The sequence below is a fragment of the Pteropus alecto genome, unplaced genomic scaffold, assembly GCF_000325575.1.
Source record: "Pteropus alecto unplaced genomic scaffold, ASM32557v1 scaffold7, whole genome shotgun sequence".
Taxonomy (NCBI): domain Eukaryota; kingdom Metazoa; phylum Chordata; class Mammalia; order Chiroptera; family Pteropodidae; genus Pteropus; species Pteropus alecto.
Window position 1 is genome coordinate 48,390,229 of NW_006494614.1, and position 9,657 is coordinate 48,399,885.

Genomic DNA, 9,657 nt, shown 5'->3' on the forward strand with positions numbered 1-9,657 from the left:
GAGGATTGAACCACTGATATAGAGGGTGAGGAAGCCAAGGACACTCAATCAAAATGGCAAGAAAAAAGAAGCCAAGACTATAATAATAATTTAAGGAGCCTATGGGACACTATTAAAGGTAAAAATATCTGTCTCATCGGCACACCGGAAGGAAAACAAGATGTTGAAGAGCTATTTGAAGAAATAATGATGGAAAACTACCCTCACCTAGTGAAGGAAATAGACATACAACCCCAGGAAGCTCAGAGAGTCCCAAGAAAGAGGAACCCAAAGAGGCCCACACCAAGACACATCATAATTAAAACGCCAAAAGTTAAATACAAAGAGGGAATCTTAAAAACAGCAAAAGCAGTTACCTACAATGGAGCACCCATAAGACTGGCAGCTGATTTCTCAAAAGAAACCACACAGGACAGAAGGGCTTGGCACAAAACATTTGACAGTATGAAGACCCAGGATCTACAACCAAGATTATTTTATCCAGCAAAACTATCATTTAGAGTTGAAGGACAGATAAAGAGCTTCCCAGACAAAAATAGGCTAAAGGAATTTATCAACACCAAGCCAGTATTACAGGAAATGTTAGAGGGACTTCTTTAAGAAGAAAAAACATGTATCAAAAACAGGAATAAAGAATGCTAATAACTACATTCCTAACAGAAGTACTTCAAATGGAAAAGAATTAAGTGCTCCAAACCAAAAGATAGAGTGGCTAAATGGATAAAAAACAAGACCTCTGCATATACTGCCTACAAGAGACTCATTTCAGATTAAAAGACACACACAGACTAAAAGAACGGAGATGGAAAAAGATATCGCCTTGATGGACCTACAGGGTACTGCACCGAATGAAATGAGTCAAATAAAGAAAGACAAATATCACATGATTTCACATACATGTGGAATCTAAAGAACAAAATAACAACAACAAAAGTGGAAATAAACTCATAGAAACAGAGAATATTTTGAGGGCTACTAGATGGGAGGAGGGTTTGGGGGACGGCAAAAAAAAGGCAAAGTGATTAAGAGGTACAAATGGATAGTTGCAGAATAGAGACGTAGACATGGAGATGTAGAGTATAGCATGGGAAAAATGGTTAAATATGTAATAAATATATAAAGGGGAAGAGGGATACTAGATTTAGTGGGGTGATCACTTTGCAAGTTATGTGGATCTCTGATCACTAGGCTGTACAACTGAAACTGGTATATTATTATATGCCAACTATAATTGGAAAAAACTCATCGAATTGTACAATGAAAACAAAACAAAAACCTGAATCTGATGAAGCCTCTAGATATTAACTTATAAGTAATATACAGAAACAAGGAACTTGTTAAACTGTAACAGAAAAATGAAAAATCCAGAGTGGAAAAAACTTTGCAGGACAAACAACATGGTTTCTTCAACAAGTAAATTGACAAGGGGAAAAAAAGAGATTGAGAGGAAACTAAACAATTAAGAGACACAAAAGATATCAAGCAATCTGTGTAGCCCTGGTGTGGCTTCTGTTTCAAAGTGTTAAAGAAAGTATGACATTTGAACCACACTAACAATTAAGATGCTATTAAGGGATTATTGCGGGGAGCAGGGGTTGTTTGCTTTTTTTAAGTAGATGTGACACCATGGGGGTCATTATGGGCCTTAGCAAAAGCAGTTGTGATGAGGTGATGAGGGTAGAGTGGAGCAGGCTGCCAAGTAAACAGGAGGTAAGGAGCTGGAAGCAGACATCATAAATAGCTATTTAAAAAAGACTGGCTTTGAAGGAGAGCAAAGACATGGTTTAGCTGGAGCCTGACATGGGATCTCAGGAATGCTTTTGATTGGTGGGGAAAACTGTTTTCCTTTAAACAAAACATTTAAATACTGCTTATGATAATTCATTAGAAAGCAATGAAGTGAGTTTTCTAAGATGGGACCATGGGAAGGAATCAAAAAGCATGTGAAGGAGCAGGCCCTTCCTTGAACCACGTCCTTCGTTGTAAAGGAAGAGGCAAAAGCAAAAATGGGTACAAATCCAAGCAGATTCTTAGATTCAGTAGCAGGAAAATGAAGCTTCATTTTATCTGTGATGTATGAGGCAAAGTCTAGCATACAAAAGATGAGAAGGGCAGGGGAGAAAGTGACAGGTGGAGACTGAGGGGAGAACAGAAGATAACCCTAAAAAAAAGCAGCTATTTCCAGAGCTGGAAAACACAGGGAGAAAAACAGGTTTGTGCAAATGGGAAATGAATAAACTCGTTTCCTTTTTTTTTAATACATAAACATACATAGTCACATAGTTACAATCACTGTGGAAGTGGGAAATGAGTCAGTTGAATAAATCAACTCCTCAAGACATCATTAAAAGAAAGGTTGTGGTGAGATTTTCAGTTTGCAAATATTAAATCCTGTCAAGAGCCTGTTAGGTCTTCATACTCCTTGACCTAGTATTTCTACCCATGGGGATTCATTTTAAAGAAATAATTTTTGAAAGGAGAAAGCTCTATGTAATGTTATTAATAAAATTACAGTTTAATTTATAATAGGAAAAGAAAAACCTAAACGATTGCGATAAGTTTTACATGTCGATTAGGCTAGGCTATAGCATCCAGTTATTGAATTAAATACTAACCTAGGTGCTGCTGTGAAGATATTTTATAGATGTGGTACACACTACAATCAGTTGATTTTAAATAAAGGAGGTTATTCTTCATAATCTGGGCAGGTGTCATCCAATCAGTTGAAAGGCCTCAAGAGCGTAACTGAGATTTCCCTGAGAAAGAATTCTACTTATGTTTCTCTGGTAGGACAGATACTATGGTTTAGGCAAATAATAAAATACAATGTTAAATTTTATAACGAACACTAAGTAACATGTGAAACATTTATAGGTCTAGAAAAAATGGCAAACAAAAAACTTAGGTCTACACTGTGATTATAACCATGTGAATATATATATATGTTTGTGTGTAATAAAAAAGAAAACAAGAGTACATTCATTAGTGATGGAATCATGGCTGAATTTTAAATACAGTATTACAAAACAGTTTGTGAAATAGAGCTCTGTTATTTTTAGTGGAAGAAAGTAATACTTTAGATGTTAAGCCTTATTAGAATTATGTGGCACTTTAAAAAAAACTCATACTAATCTAGAAGAAAGCTGCTTGTTTTGAAATGTCTTGAACAGTACTAAAAAGAATGGACCCTCTAGAAGATCAATATGCCTACAAGAGCCTCAATCCAATGCCATTTTTCAGTAATACGTAATTCCATAGCTCAAAATGAAGACTGACCCAGAATGGCAAAGTAGCTAGTAACTGGCTTAAGAATATTACATATCCTTAGTTGAAGGGCATAACTTCACCTTCAACTCAGGTCAGAGATATTTACAGTAAGTAGCTAAATACTTAGCACAGTCAGGTCCCTTCTATCTCCGGACATCAGACACTGAAAGGACTCTTCTATGTTTATTAAACTGGAGAAAATCAAACAAATGTTCTTAGTAACGAAGTCATGTGGACCTCAGTTTGAATGCTGGCTCCACTTTCATTCATTCAATCAAAAAATATTTATTAAGTGCCTACTATATGCTAGGAATTGTGAATATAACAGTGAACAAAAAAAAGACATTTTTATTTTAAAGAAAAAGATAGTATGTTAAAACTCATTCTTTCTAAGGTACCATGCCTTAAAGAGAAATGATGCTCTGGAACTTAGGGTCTAGTAGGGCAGACAGACATTAACCAAACAATGCTACAGCATAGTAGATAAGAATATAGTTCTATGTAAACAAATAATGATATGAATGTAAAATGTTTAAAGTGAAGTACTGATATCTGCAATTTATTCTGAAATATGCTTCAAAGTAAAATGGATCAATGAATGAAGGGATGGACACGTAATAAAGCAAATATAGCAAAATATTATAGAATCTAATGAGTATATGGGTGCTCGCTGTACATACTCCCCTTCCCAATATTTTATTATAAAGAACTTTAAAATATACAAAAAAGTTGAAAGAAGTTTACTGTGAAACAATTTCAAGGAGTCAGCCTGCAAAGTTTGTTTTTCTTTAATGAAAAATTCAATCTTTGACCAACAGTTCTGTTTAGATATTATAGATATCCAGAGGCAATCAATCTCAAAACCACTTGAAAATCTGGATTAATCAATTTGTTCATCAATTTTTATTTGCTTATTTTAGCTGACAATGATAGAGAACATTCTACACTCAAGACACTGCTAAAGTGCTGGTTTACCTCATTCTGGCACGATGGAGGGGGTGGTCAAGTAGTCACTAATTGTCTATAAAATCAGATTTAAATCAGATTTAATAATAAATTCTCAGTTTCTCAGGATTAACTAGGGTACTGCACAGGAAGGATATCATTTGGAAAGGTTCCTTCCTCCCACTCCAACTTTACCTCATACCATTCGCCTTTTTTGAGCTAAACCAGCACTATCCAATAGAAATATAATGCAAGCCACCAACATGAGCCACATCTGTAATCTTAAATTTTTTAGTAGATAGTTTTTTAAGTTAAGAAAAGCAGGCGAAATTAATTTGAAAATATATTTTAACCCAATTGATATATAATCAATATAAAAAGCTATTTTAAATTTTTTCAGTACTAAGTCTTCAAAATCTGATATGTATTTTACACTTACAGCATATCTGCATATGAACTAGCCACATTTCAAATGCTCAACAGCCACACTGGCTAGTAGTTACCACACTGAATAGAATAGCTCTCAACTTTTATCTACTTTCAAGGATTTTATGCATTTAAAATGTTCTCTCTGCCTGACATGCTCTATACACCATTCTTTGCATGATTAATATCTACTTATCTTACATATCTTAGTTTAAAAACATCATCTCCTCAATGAGGCTTTCCCTTTATCACTCCAAAATTCTTTACATTAATCCTTCATGACTTTTGTAGGACTTATCAAAACCTGCAACTATTTATACATTTAATGTTTTTGTCTGTATTCTCCTCTAGAATGTCAGTTTTATAAGAGAAAGGACAAGGACCATTTCTGAATTGTTTATGATTGTACCCTTAGTACTAAGCAGAATGCCTGATATATAGGAAGTAATCAATAAATATTTGTAGACTAATTATGGAATAAATAGAAGCACTATAGAGATGTATTGGTTTTATACACTCGATATGAAAGTGTGTATGTTTCACCCATACTCTATCAACCCACAAATAAGAATATACTCAGCAGCCATTCCCAGCTGGCCTGGGACCTTTACAAAGTTGTCAACTTCAGAAAATTCTATGAAACGACATGATTTTTTTAAAAGAGAACAAGCTGTAAATAAATTTTACATTCTCCAAGGAACCAGGAATGTCTTAAAAGTCAAGAGAAAAATGAAAGAAGTACCACAGGTGAAGACAGCATCCAAATGATCAGGAGTCAGCACCAGATTTGGGGACAGAAGAAACTCTCAGCTATATCATAGACAAGTCACTTCTCTCCATCTATAAAAATGTGATGCCTTAAGGACAGAATTAAATTAAATGAGACTGTATATAAAAGTGTTTGAAAACAATAAACCCTAAATACATATTGTCTTTAGGCTGCTTGGGAAATCTGGACTTTCGAAAGTCTATCATTGCTCATCTGGCTTTTTGCTTTAAGTTACTCTGCAGTTTATATATAGATAACTTCTTGAATTAATCAAACAAAATCTATCCTGATACCAAATAAAAATCTCAGACTCTAGACAGGTCAAATTTCAGATGGAAAATTAATCTTAAATGAAAGAAAATGTTATAAAATATTAATTCTCCAAAAGGTGATAGGGGTCCTGAGATTCCTTCCAAATATTCCAGGTCCCTTTCTACTCATCCCCCAACCTGGAAATTTAAATTTTTCTCCTCTAACCCACTGAGAATTCTTTCCATAGTGACACACTGTTATTGATGGACTATTTCCTAGTGTATTACAAGGAAAGGGTGAGGGCAGAGAGAAGGAAAAAAAATTAGTCATAAAATATTTGAACTGTGAAGTTGGCATCAACTTTAATACATCTATATGACAGCTAAGGAAAACTGAGGCTCAGAGTGGTTAAGAGACTTGCAATGGTCACACAGCAACAATCATAAAAATGTCTTCAAATGCCAGCTTAATCTCTCTGATCCTAAATTTCTTCATCTGTAAAATGAGTATAAATCTGTAACTTTATAAAATCTGTAACATCGTTTGAGGAGTAAAATAAAAAACCAAATGTAAATTGCTTGGCACTGTGAAAGTCCTCAGTAAAAGGTCAGTTGTAATGAGGCTGATGATGTTGATTACTTCCTGATCTCATTTATCCCCAACGTACAGTAAGGTTGAGGAAAGGGGATATCAGGGAGATCCCCTTTCGTATCTTTAAAAAGATACGAAACTCTTTTTAAAAGAGATTAGAAGGAAATAGATGAAATGCTACTACTGATCATCTTTCTATAATAAAACTCTGATGAATTTATTGGGTTAGTTTTTGTGGTTTTTTTACCTTTTATTCTTTTGTATTCTCCAAATTTTCTATGAGAATCATGTATTACTTTCATATTAAAAGAAAAAGAAATGTATTTTAAAAACAAAGAGGTTTGAGTAAAGACACTCAAATTGGAGGAATAACTAACTATTTGGTTATTTAACTCACTGGACTCTGGCTACCAACTCCACAGGGAAAAAAAATCTATTCAGCAATTAAGGAAAATCCTAGAAAAGGTCTACAGAATCTTAGAGCTAAAAGCAACTTTTAGAGGCCACTTAGTCAAAACTCCTAACAGTCAAGTACTTTACAGCTTACAAATTACCATGCACTTATCTACAGAGCTTATCTGATCCTCACAACATTGTAAAGGTACAGGACAGCTATGGTGTAATGGAAGAAGCATGAGCTCAAGAGTCAGAAAGACCTGGCTTCAAATCATATCTGTGCTGTACACCCTCAGGCAATTCAATTAACCTGTTTTCTCATCTATAAAATAGAGATAAAACAATACCTGTCCTAGCTAACCCAGGGAGTTGTTGAAAGAATAAGGTGAGATAATATCAATGAAAGTACTTTGTACAGTATACGAAAGGCCCTTTATTATCTGAGCCTTGCCCTCCTCTCTCTTACCACTCCTCACTTTGCATCTATTCTCTAAGGGTACTAAACTATTCAGGATTCCCCAAACATGCTATCAAGCCTTCTAGCCCTCATACAGCTCTTTCTGGAAGGCTTTCCTCTCCTTCACTGTACTTGGTTAACCCCTGCTCATCTCTCAAAACCCAACTTAGGTGTCACTTTCGTCAAGGTAGCTTGCCAGGACACCTCCATGTCAGATGGAGTAGATGAATTTCTTCTGTCTTCACAATGCAATAGCATATGTCTCCACGTGTCATTTTTGTCTCAATATAGTATTATTGTCTATGGACATATCTGTTTCTCAACTATAAACTTAAGGGCAGGAACCAGGTATGATTCATCTGTTTCTTCAGAACCCATGACAATGCCTGATGCTTAATGTGTGTTTAGGAAATGAATTTTAAATGAGTAAACATTAGTTTTCATACAACAGCTCGCATAAGACGTTTATGTAAATATTATAAGGCAGTACTTCTCAACCTTGACTGCATATTGGAATCACCTATAAACCTTCAAAAATAGAGATTCCAAGAGGTTCTGATTAAGCAGACTTGAGATAAAGCCTAGGCAATTTTAACATTTTCACACATGGTTCAAATGTATGGCCAAAATTTAAAACCACTGCTATACATAAAATTACAATTCTACCAAACATCTATGTAGTTTAACACCTTACAATTCATTTTAACATATATTATTAATTTAATGAACAACTCTGTGAATTAGGTATTATTTCTCTTTTCCAAATGAAGAAATAAAGTTATTAAATACGTTAAATGTCCAAGCAGGCACTGCCCTTCTTCAAAGTTAGGGCTCTTCCTTCTATGTCTATCTCCTTCCCTAGAAAGTGATAGATTATACCACAGCAATATACAAAGTACTATGGGGACAAGTGTCCAAATGAGGAAGACATTAATCAATCTCAGCTGTGTGGGCAGCAGGGCGAGAATAAAGAAAGCCGGGCCTTGAAGATACAGCCAGGTAGATGAGGGTTAAAGCTACACATATGATCACTGTCATTTATCATTCCAAAAAATTCAAAAGGCAGAGTCTATAAACGAGGAAAATGTTCTTGCCAGCCTCAGTTGGTACTTACACAGTCTGAAAGGGAAAGGAAAATTGAAAGTTGAAAAGTAGAAGAAAACCCCATAAACAAGAATGAATTTCCCAATGCTGCATACAAATTACCTCACCCTGAGTTCATGAATAAGAGCCAAGACATAATGGATCTTTTATAACCAAGACCTGGATCAATTTTAGAGAATCAATATCAAACAAAATCATATTAATGATGGATCAATGAGTCTCTGGTTCTTTCTAGTCTTATTACTATACTACACTATTTCTAAAAAGGGAATGTTCTGGAGGGTCCTACCACACAGATGATTTTCCTCCATCTCAAAGCTAGAAGGATGGAAGAGTGGGGGAAATTACTCAGGAGAGAGAAGACTTAACAAAGAGCGGAAAAATGTATTACATTATGTTAAATTTATCATGGCAAAGGGAAATGAATATTCAGGTAAAATAGGTGACAGAATACTGGATAAAGTCTCATCTCTCAGCTTCAGTAGAGAAATGTTATTTGTAAGTCTGCAATATCATGACCATCTGAGAGTTTTATCAGCAAATTTTTTGTGTGTGGACTTCAGTCAAGATTTTCTTGGGGTGAAGAAGCTAAAGATATTAGGAAGTAATCAAAAGGGCCATTTCTAGTGCCCCACAGTTTAGTTTGATAGAGTGTTTTTGTTTTTGTTTTGAACATGAAGCAGCATTTAATATTTCTTCACTCAATAAACACTTTCGAGGAACATAAACCACTTTTCTGGGCACTGTGGTAGCTCTTATGCAAAGATCCCAGCTCAGATGTGCAGTTTCGGTATTTTTTGTTGAGTTTTAGATGTTCAGCTTATTATTGTTTCAAGGGGAGAAATCTGAGGATGTCTCTCACTCTGCCATGTTTCTGACCTAGTTTGATAGAGTTTAAAAAGCAATATGGTATAGTAGTAAAAGTAAAGTACTATACTTTGATTGACAAAATACAGGTTTAAACCAATATTTAGTCATTTGTTAATAATGTACCTTTGAGCAAGCCAAGACTTCTCTGATCCTCAATCTCCTAACTCCTGTAAAATGGAAATATCTATCTCACAAAGCTGTTGTAAAAACTGAACAAGTCTATGGCCATGCCACCCTGAACATGCCTGATCCTATCTGATCTCGGAAGCTAAGCAGGGTCGGGCCTGGTTAGTACTTGGATGGGAGACCATCTAGGAAGATCAGGTGCTGTAGGCATTTAAAAAAAAAAAAAACTGAACAAAAACACAAGGGCAAGATGTTATTCTTTTCTGTGTATAAAAGATAAATGTAAATGCATGTCAATTGTCTTCACCAATCTTTCTATGCTCAAAAAGAAAAAAGGAATAGGCTAAATGAAGAAAAAATTTAACTCTCACAGCAATATACTTGCAAAACTCCTATATCCTCTATACGGAAAAATTACAGCACCTAAATAATGAACGTAACACATAACTGCTGG

At 35.0% G+C, this 9,657-nt stretch overlaps 1 non-coding gene across 1 annotated transcript; it reads left to right on the forward strand.

Annotated features, from left to right (window-relative positions):
* Positions 1-9,294: 9,294 nt before the first annotated feature.
* LOC112474785 lies at positions 9,295-9,413 on the forward strand. The gene has a single exon (XR_003044539.1). It is a non-coding gene; the product is annotated as a 5S ribosomal RNA (ribosomal RNA).
* Positions 9,414-9,657: the final 244 nt, after the last annotated feature.